The following is a 10300-nucleotide window of genomic DNA, read 5'->3' as shown; positions in this document are numbered from 1 at the left end:
CCCCCAATGGGGGCCTCATTTCCTGTCACGGTGTTTCCTAAGTCTCAGACAGAAGCGAGCGTTTAATGTGTGAAGTAGGAGTTGGAATCTAGCACAGTGATCGGTCAGTTTCGTTGTTACCACCTCCAATGGCAGCTTCCTTTCCTTTCCCAGTGTTTCCTGAGTCTCAGATGGAAGTGAGCCTTTAGTATGTGAAGCAGTGTGGAATGTGGATGTGTGGTGTTTTACTGGTGGAAGTTGGGCCTCATTGAGGGGCAGTACAGTTCAATATGAGTAGGAAAATCACTAACTATTTTTCATCATCACAGCCAGCAAAGAAGTGTAAAGTTAATGACGACTCTGTATTTTTGTCCATTTACTGTATTTATTTTTCCCAATTTGAACTATAAAATGGTGATTTTCTTGAGTCAAAATGAGAGTACCTCTAAAAAAAATTTTAAATAGAAAAATAGCACTACCTGGGGCAATTTTTCAGGCCAGTTGAATAGGACATTAGAGAGCGAAGGACACACACAATGTGCAGTTGGCCCAGCCTGGCATGTGGAACCCCGCTAAATCCTTCTAGTCAATGCAAGCTCAATGCAAGATCATGTTATTGACGCCTCAAGTCTGACCCAGTAATTTAATAATTCTGCTACAACATTCCTCACACCAAAAAGAATCAGAAATGGGAGCATAAGTGAATTTTAATTTCCTCCTTTGTTTATGCCTGGCCGTGAAAACGTGTGTTCCGCAAGGCAGAAGAGACCAAATGTTGCTTACCTTATTAATGCGCCATCAAGCACATTCCAAAACACAGGTTTTAAACCAAAAGATTAAATTACTGATAGAATGCAGCGAGTGCGGAAGGAGATGTTAACCTCACCGGTTTTAATTTCCTTGCTCCTGAGGGCGGCCATAAAAGAAAGATTGTTTAGATGAAAGGAAGACGCACAGCAGGAAATTCATAGGAAGAGTTGAAGTTATGAATGTGAGAAGCCGACACCGTCTTTCGAAAAGCCGATGAGTCATAGCATACAAGGATTCCAGAAGATGAGACAAATACCTTAGAGGGTCCCCTCCACCCCACAGATTGTTTTTTAGTGACAGATTTGTTATTTAAAAGCACCTGGGAAAGAAGAAGAACTTTTCCTTATGAAAGCATGAAGACGTTGCTTAATACTCCTGTTTGATGATCTCCTGAGGGAAGTTTTAAGGTATGGGTAGGCAAACTAAGACCCGGGGGCAGGATCCGGACCAATCACCTTCTCAATCCGGCCTGCAGACGGTCCGGGAATCAGCATGTTTTTACATGAGTAGAATGTGTCCTTTTATTTAAAATGCATCTCTGGGTTATTTGTGGGGCCTGCCTGATGTTTTTACATGAGTAGAATGTGTGCTTTTATTTAAAATGCATCTCTGGGTTATTTGTGGGGCATAGGAATTTGTTCATCCCCCCCCCCAAAAAATAGTCCATCTCCCCACAAGGTCTGAGGGACAGTGGACCGGCCCACAACTGAAAAAGTTTGCTGACCACTGTTCTAAGGGAAGACCCCTATTGGAGCAAGGATCCACCTTGTCCAACAAGAGGGGAGGAACGGACCTATTTGGCCCTTTAGATACCATTGGATTCCACTTCTTATCATTCCCAGAGCACCACAGCCACTATTTATTTTATTTTTTGCATATTGCTCTGGTTTGTGGCTTTCAGGGTTCTAGTAAAAACCCAAAATCAATATTGCAAGCCCAAACATCTGCACCTAAGGGACACGAAGCTCTCACAGAATAATGCCAGCATAATATGTACACCACCCATCAATGCAGGCAAATGTGTTGATACACACACACACACATGCACTCCCTGCAAAAAAAGAGAGCGGCAGTAAAATAAAACCCGGTTTATTAGGATCACGTGACAGGATTTTTACAGAATAAACTCAACTTGAATAACATATTGAGCTTTAGCAAAAGATCTCCAGCCAGCGGAAATGCAACCTTTAGCTTTTAAATAGCAGTGCAAACAATCTTGCAAAGAAGTGTTACCCTTTAAACCAGGCATAGGCAAACTCGGCCCTCCAGATGTTTTGGGACTACAACTCCCATCATCCCTAGCTAACAGGACCAGTGGTCAGGGATGATGGGAGTTGTAGTCCCAAAACATCTGGAGGGCCGAGTTTGCCTATGCCTGCTTTAAACTGCTAGTGTGAAATAGGAGGAACCAGTCGAAGCATGGGGGGCAGGGAGGACCCAGTTTCTGTTCGATTATTTTCCCCCATTCTCTTGACGTCCTGTATGTCACAGGTAGGGAACCTCATACCGAGACACCATATGTGTCGCTCTAGGCCTCTCTGTCAGGCCCTTTGGGACTTTTCGGCGGAGCGTGAGACTCTTAATCTCAGGGTCGTGGGTTCAAGCCCCACATTGCGCAGAAGATTCCTGCATTGCAGGGGGTTGGACTAGATTACCCTTGAGGTGTTTTTGTTTGGCTGGAGTAAGTCCTGCGAATCTGATAATGCCTCTTCCTTGCCCCAGTGAAAGATAGAGAGGAATATGTGACTGTGTGCAGAAACTTGCCTGCTGTCTAAAATTTATATTTATTGTTCTGTGTGCCTTTTGTCCACCACCGGCACTTGGCTCCTGGAAGGTTGCTATGATGAGAATGTGGCCTTCAAGCTGAAAAAAATCCCTCACTCCTTTTCTATGCTAATCTGCCACACACCCAAGAACCTTGGAAACCTCACTGTTACATGCAAGATCATCATTCCTGCTCTAAAAGCAAGTCCTGGAGCTGTGCTTCCTTTCCACCCGCCACTGGAATTGACACTTCTCTTCTAATCGCTACACCCTGCTAGCAAATGCTACTGTTTGCATGGGCCTAGTGCTCAGAAATTATCAGTCTTTTTTATAGGCTTTGCATATTTTTGCTGGGCTTTTGTTCCAAATGCTAGCTCTGTTGCTGCACCTTTCTAAAGATAGATCAGATGAAGTATGCTGGATGGATTTCTGACAGAAATCTTTTGATGGCTTGAAGCTGGCCTGAACAACACTCCCAACTGGAGTTGACACGGGATTTTGACAAGGTTGTTGTGGTTTACATTGATGTTTCAGATCCTGGGATAGGCGCAGGTCCTAAAATAGCAGGATGGGAGTGGGGGGGGGAGAAACCATGTACTTCGGTCAGAGGTCACCTAAAAACATGTAAAAGGTGGAAACAAAACTTAACAAGGCTGGAGCTTGGTCTGAAGATGAAGGTGTGTAAGAAAAGAGTCTTCGGTAATTACGACAAAGCACTAATTGTCCCTAGCTGTGCTTTGTAGAAAATGGGAATAACCCTCAGGCTGGCAGAAGAGGGGAGGGGAAGTTGCACAACCAGGAATGATCTAAAATAAATTGCCCACGCCGCTTCATGCTGCTTGGAGGCTTGCTCCCATATGTTTTTCCAAAGGATACAGCTCTGGCATTGCAAGCCAAATGTCCTGTGTTTACACTTTGCTCTGCAGATGGCACTTCAAGCAAGGGTAACTCACCACCTCATGACTGGCTGCTTGGAGTTGCAGGTAAGCCCATCCTGAATGGCTTCCTGTTGCTCCCCCCCCTTGTCCTCTCACTCCTCTTTAGATCTCCTACCCTCACTCCCTTTTATCTCCTACCACCGTAGCAGCTGGGGATAGCTGAGTAGCCTCCCTGCAGGCCCCCCAGGTCCCCTCATGCTTCCCTGTACTGTATAAGGTAACAAGAAGGTGCTATTCCATCTCCTTACCTATCAGGCTGGTACAAAATGTGCCAAGAGTGGAGGCAGGTTCATTAGGGTGAATGGGGCGCTGCCTCATCAACCTCAGTCAGACCTCATTTGCCTGCTTGCAACCAATCCTGGAGTTGGTCCTGGCTGCTCTGCCTCCTCCATCTCATTGTTGCCCATGTAGAACTCAACAGGTAAGAGGATGGGGGGGGGAGCTAAAATGAGTTGGCTCTGCCTGTCATTGGCTGCATTTGTGCCTGTCATTAGCTGTGGCTCCACCTACTGCTGGGCTCCCTGCCTTCTGCCCTACCAGTCCCAATGGACACTAGCCACCACTCAAAGGTTGGAAACAAACACTACTGAATCCAAGACATTTTGCAGATTGAAACAAAGGACACCCTCACCCTTATTTTTCCATGTACAGATGCTGATTAGACAGGCAGCTGAATCTTAGTTAGGGAAGGGACAGCACCCTTCATCAAACCTGAGGGAACACAGCTTAGGGAGCACAGTACAGACCGCATTTCCTCTAACACCTCGCTCTGTCTGGCACCTGCTCATTGATTGCCCTTCCAAACAAATGCTGCAAAAGCACAGTGCTGCTGGTGGGTGCCAGCATGCAGGATGTGAGCAGAGCAAGCACTGGACCATGTGGTCTCATCTGTTCCTCTGCCTACCTACTTGCTTGGTCAGGGGTCTTTTCAAATGGAAATGGTTGGGAGAAGGTGACCTGTTGAGACAACATGCCAGCAACATGCAAGCATCATCACCACCTGACTCAGGAGGAGGAAAGCAAATGGAAGGTGCATCACCATATGATGTGCCCAAGGACTGTTGCTAAGCCCAACCAGTCCTTATACGGACAGTGGGGCATCGGGTGGGATCTCCCAGATCTTCATGGTTCTTGCATGAAGCCTCCCACTCTGCAGTAGATCAGGTCATCAACTCATGTGACATATCAGAGGCTTCTGCAGTTACACACAATTCTCTTGTGGGTCAATTTTTGTCTTGCACAGGTTGCACAAAGAAAGATGGAAAGATGAAAGTAGCTTATACATGCATAAATAAATCACTACAAAATCATCATATGGTACCTCTCTAGATAAAATTTACCTGCTAATATTGTGGGGGTAGACAATACCTTGAGCTCTCCAGATGTTGTTGGAATCCAGTTCTCATCAGTCCAGCCAGAATGGCCAGTGTTCAGGTATGATGGGAAATGTAGTCCGATAAGTATTTGGAGGGCACCCCATTGGCCAGCCCTGTATGGTGGTCCTAAGGTCTCCTACCACTTGACAAAGTCCCCCTCCCATCCCCCCAAAAACCCTATGAGTGTCCTGTAGACAATTAAGCAAATACTGTTAAGCAAATAACTTTTGCTTTGCTACAGTCCTAAACAGAATTTGATTTTCTGAATGATATTGACCTCCATTATACAGGGACTATTCTTCATGGCTCCCGGGAGCAGCTCATTTCAATGTGCGTGCCTCAATATTTTTGTTCCTGATTAAAAGTGATAGTTTTGTTCCCCTCGTTCTGGCACTCTGGTGCCTTGCAGCCTAGGTTGCAATTAAATATGTGAGTGGAATCTCAACCAAAAAATACAAAATCCTGGGAAACAATGCTCTTTGATTTTATTGACAAAATGGTGACGTCTGTCAACCATAGCTATGGCCATAATGATTTGTTTTGACAAGTGTGACACCAAAATTCAAAGCATTGTGGAATTAAGATTCCTGGGAAGTATGTGCTTGATGGTTCAAAATATAAACAGCTGCAACACATCAAGCCTGTAAGCCTTAAACCCTTACTCTCTCCTTCTCTCCCCCTCTCTCCGTATCTCATCATTTATATTAACAGAGAATAGCAGTAACTTCTCCTTAACCACTACAAATGCAATCCAACTCCAAGGGCATTCCTACTAGGTGAGATTATTTATTTAACTGGGTGAGATTATTTTTTCATCATCCTATAGATGTAGCAGTATACAAGCATTTGAGTTACACTGGGCAGAATTCTGCCAAATGAAGAATTCTGTGTATCTTAGAAGCATGCATATTTCCTGTAACAACAGGTGTTTGTTGTTTCGTGGGTGCATATGCTTGGCCTCTGTGGGAAACAGACTGCTGCTGGTCCAGATGAATCTGTAGCCTGATCTGGAGAGCTCTTATTATATATTAAAGACATGAATTACCTGTCTTATAGAAGTGTAGCTCACACATCTGATGAAGTAAATTTTGCCTTATATAAGAGATCACACCATGGTCATTTAGTTAGTCCCGCTCCAGACCATGCCAAACCATGATCTGTGCAAATTGTAGTTGAGAATGCATTCCAGAGCTTCAGTTTCCAAAGGTACAATGGGCAAACCATGGTTGAGAAGGGCTCATCGGCTTTCATTTCCCCTCTTCTCAGCACTCAGCTTCATAGGTTCACACCTTCCTCTATAGTTTAGAAGCCTGTGGTGACAGACAGATAGCTAAATACAGTCGTACCTTGGTTCTCAAACGTACGGTAATCCGTTCCGGAAGTCCGTTCGACTTCCGGAAGCATTTGAAAACCAAGGCACAGCTTTCAATTGGCTGCAGGAGCTTCCTGCACTCAAGCGGAAGTCATGTTGGATGTTCGACTTCCAAAAAACATTAGAAAACCGGAACACTTCCAGGTTTTCGGCATTCGGGAGCCAAAATGTAGGAATACCAAGGCGTTCAAGAACCAAGGTATGACTGTAGGATCTGTCAGTTGAGATATCACACCAAACCATAGTTAGTACAAACGATGCTTTGGAAATACATTGTAGACCATGGTTTCTGATTCTGGCTGATTGCAAATAATTGTTTGTCAATTCAGACATCACACCAAACTGTAGTTTCACTTCTAATCCATGAGTTATCACCAATTTATCATTATCAACAAGTTATGTTTCTGATCCCATGTGAACAGATCTGATTAAATTTGCAGCCATGTCATGGAAGGGAAGGCTCCAACTGTTATTAGCTCTTCTTGGTACTGTATTTCAAACATGGAACACCTGGATATCATTATGTTCTATCTGAGCACTCATGCCAGGCCAATATCATATACAGTCATACCTCGGTTTGAGTACACTTCGGTTTGAGTACTTTCAGTTTAAGTACTCCGTGGACCCGTCTGGAACGGATTAATCCACTTTCCATTACTTTCAATGGGAAAGTTTGCTTCAGGTTAAGTACGCTTTAGGTTAAGTATGGACTTCCAGAACCAATTACACTCATACTTCGGGTTAAGTACGCTTCAGTTTAAGTACTCCGCAGACCGAGCTGGAACGGATTAATCCACTTTCCATTACTTTCAATGGGAAAGTTCGCTTCAGGTTAAGTACGCTTCAGTTTAAGTACTCCGCGGACCATCTGGAATGGATTAATCCACTTTCCATTACTTTCAGTGGGAAAGTTTGCTTCAGGTTAAGTATGCTTCAGGTTAAGTACAGACTTCCGGAACCAATTGTGTACTTAAACCGAGGTACCACTGTACTTCACATGCTTCTCTTTGTTTGCATGATACTGTGACAAAACGTCCTATATGAATCTTTCCCAGGATAGTTGGTCTCAGTGATTTTAGAAGGACAATTTGTTCTTTTCAGAGTATAATCCCCTTTTCTCTTGCTAAACCTTTGTCTGGGTTTCAGAAGTCCTTCATTTCCCATAGCATTGAGAACTGGCTTTGGGCCAGCGTTCTTTCAACATCCTAATCAACTTTTGCATTTTTTCTTATTTTTCTAGTTTGTTCTCTTGTTCCCTCCAGTTTCCCTCCAGTAGCTCAGAAGTTCCGAAGTGCCATTTGCATCTCCTCTTCCAGATCTTCTTGAACTTTAGCATTTCCCCCAGGAAGAAATATTCAAGATAGAACAGGGAGCTTTCCCCCCAACTCTGTTTGGCTCCAGATGTTATCATGTAACCGTATCTCGTTGAGTACGTGTAGGCATGGGAGGTGGGATAAATTTAATCCAGTTCGCATTTAAAGGCAAACCAAATTCTCTTTCCAAACCAGTATGCTACCCCAAACACAGCTGTCCTTCATAATTTGCACTTCTCCCAATTTTGCAATACCGTTCTCCAGCTAAGAAATGTGCATAGAAATGCATCCTACTAGCGGAAAGTGCTTTGCAAACCTGTGTGCTAGGCAAAATTACATATGAATTTGAAGAGATTAGGAAAAATTCACACAAAAGTATTGGCGAATTGTCACGAGGACTTAAACCACAAACCGAAGTGGACATGTGAGGAAGTGATCCTAAGAATAGAAAAATCCAAAAATTAACCTGGCTTCCAAATGTGCTAGCATGCTAGAATGCTAACATGACATTACAGATTTTTATACTGATATAATCTTTTGTTGTCTATTGTTGGGAAAATGGATTGTCAGGGTCTTGTAACAGGGAAGCGGGAACTAGCAGTCCTAGGTTAGTCAATCACTATCGTCTTTTGGCCGGTTCACTCTGTACGCAGTACATTATTGGATATTTTGCTTTCGCTATCTTTTATTATTTAAACGATTGACCTTTTTTGTTTGTTTAGTCGTTTAGTCGTGTCCGACTCTTCGTGACCCCATGGACCATAGCACGCCAGGCACTCCTGCCTGAACACAATCCTGTTCACCTGTTTGGGGGCCTTTGGGCCAGAACACAGCATATAAACCATAACATAACATAAACATAGGATTGTTGCTTGGGCAAATGGTAGTTGTATCCCCCTGGACAGGAAGAACTGTACAATTATTTCCAAGCAACAGGAATTGTGTCTACATACCACATGTGTAGAAGCCTCAATGGCCAGGGCTTATGGGAGTTGTAGTTCATCAACCGCTAGAGCACCAAAGGTTTGTCGCACCTGCAGTGTAACCTTTGGCTGTTCTCTGATCATGCTTCTGGCTTGCTCTTGGGTATTGCCTTCTGATTTGTCAGAGTTCACAGGTACTCTGGCCCCGATTTTCAGCTTTGCCCCATGCCACTGGCTCTGGATACTCCTCAATTCTGGTTCCGTGAGCTTACTCAGTTGAACCCAATTTTCAGCAACAGTTCTCTGGAGGTACTTCATGCTTGCTGCTGGAGATAATCTAATTTGCTTTAACTTTCAGCTTGTAAATTCTGCCTTTCTTCTCACACCGTGTTATGTCTCCCTGGACAAAAAAGGTACAGACAAGCATCTTGGTTTTAGCAATAACAACTCTTCCTCAGCATTCTCTCTACTTGTATAAGAGAAGGCTTGTATATTACAGTGTACAATTCATTACAACTAATAGGCCTGGGCAGTGAGGTTCTATTACCCTAAACATCTTTCAGATTCCCACTTGAGGAACTGGGGTAAATTAACAAGGCAGGATAATAAAGCAAAAGAGATATAGCACTAATGGATACATCTTGCTTACATATTCATTAGCTTGGTTTTATTTGCTGTTGTTTGTCATGTTATTGGCTGTTATTAATTAATTGTGAGTGCTTTTTATATGTCTCATTCACCACCTTGGGAGCTTGGTGGGCTGAAGGTATGGGGTGCAACTGAACAAACAAACCAATACTAAAAAAAACAAGGAATGGGTTTAAGTCATCCCAGAGACGGTCAGTGACACACATAAAAAAAGAAGTGTCTTTGCATACATTTTTAAACATTTGCTCAGCAATAAATTGCTCACACATCGCCAGCAAAGATGGCACAGATCTGGATAAAATATGCACATGCTAATGTATAACTATTGATGCGGATTTAGGAATAATTCCTATGATTGAAATTGAAGTGCAATGCACCTCACCACCAAGGCAGGGAAGACTTTGCTTTGTGCTTGCTCAATATGTTGTCCAGGTGCTAAGTATAGAAGAGCAACTTAAGGGGTTTGCTCTTGGCATGGGTTTAAAGCTTGTGCCTTCTCCCAAAGGATCCTGGGAACTCTACTTTGTTAAGGATGCTGGGAGTTGTGGCCCTGTGGGGAAAAAACTTCAGTTCCCAGGATTCTTTGTAGGGAAGCCATGTGTTTTAAATGTTCTTTGAATGTATGGTGTGTGCATAGCTCCCGTTACTTAGAATCCTAGAATTGTACAGTTGGAAGGGACCCTGAGAGTCATCTAGTCCAACCCCTTGCAATGCAGGAATCCTGCCCACAGGCATCCCTGGGTAGGTTTGAACCACCAACCTGGTTGACAGCCAGACCCACTGACCTATTGCGCCAGTGAATCTTTATCTTTACATAGGACTTGGACCTAAATAGAGGAATGTCCCTCTGTCATGCGGCCACCCTAGAAATAAGTTCTGCTGATCTAAAGGCAACTTATTCCTTAGTTAGCAAGTATTACCAAATGAAGCCATATGTTTTGATCCTTCGTCTAAAAGAAAGCACATTCTGCTCAGGAGAACAGTAGGCAAGCAATCATACGATAATTGATCATAGAAATGTCACAGGAGTGATATAGTTACGATGGCAGACATTTTCTTGGCAGTCTCTCTGTGTTAGTAAGAACATGGGTTTGAAAGCATATTCATCTATTTATTTGTAAGAGTTCTTTCTTACCCACCCTTCACCATAAGATGCGAGGGTGGGTTACAACAACAT

Source organism: Zootoca vivipara, chromosome 6, assembly GCF_965207765.1.
Source record: "Zootoca vivipara chromosome 6, rZooViv2.hap1.1, whole genome shotgun sequence".
Classification (NCBI taxonomy): domain Eukaryota; kingdom Metazoa; phylum Chordata; class Lepidosauria; order Squamata; family Lacertidae; genus Zootoca; species Zootoca vivipara.
The sequence above is the reverse complement of the archived record's forward strand: the minus strand, read 5'-3'. Positions refer to the sequence as shown.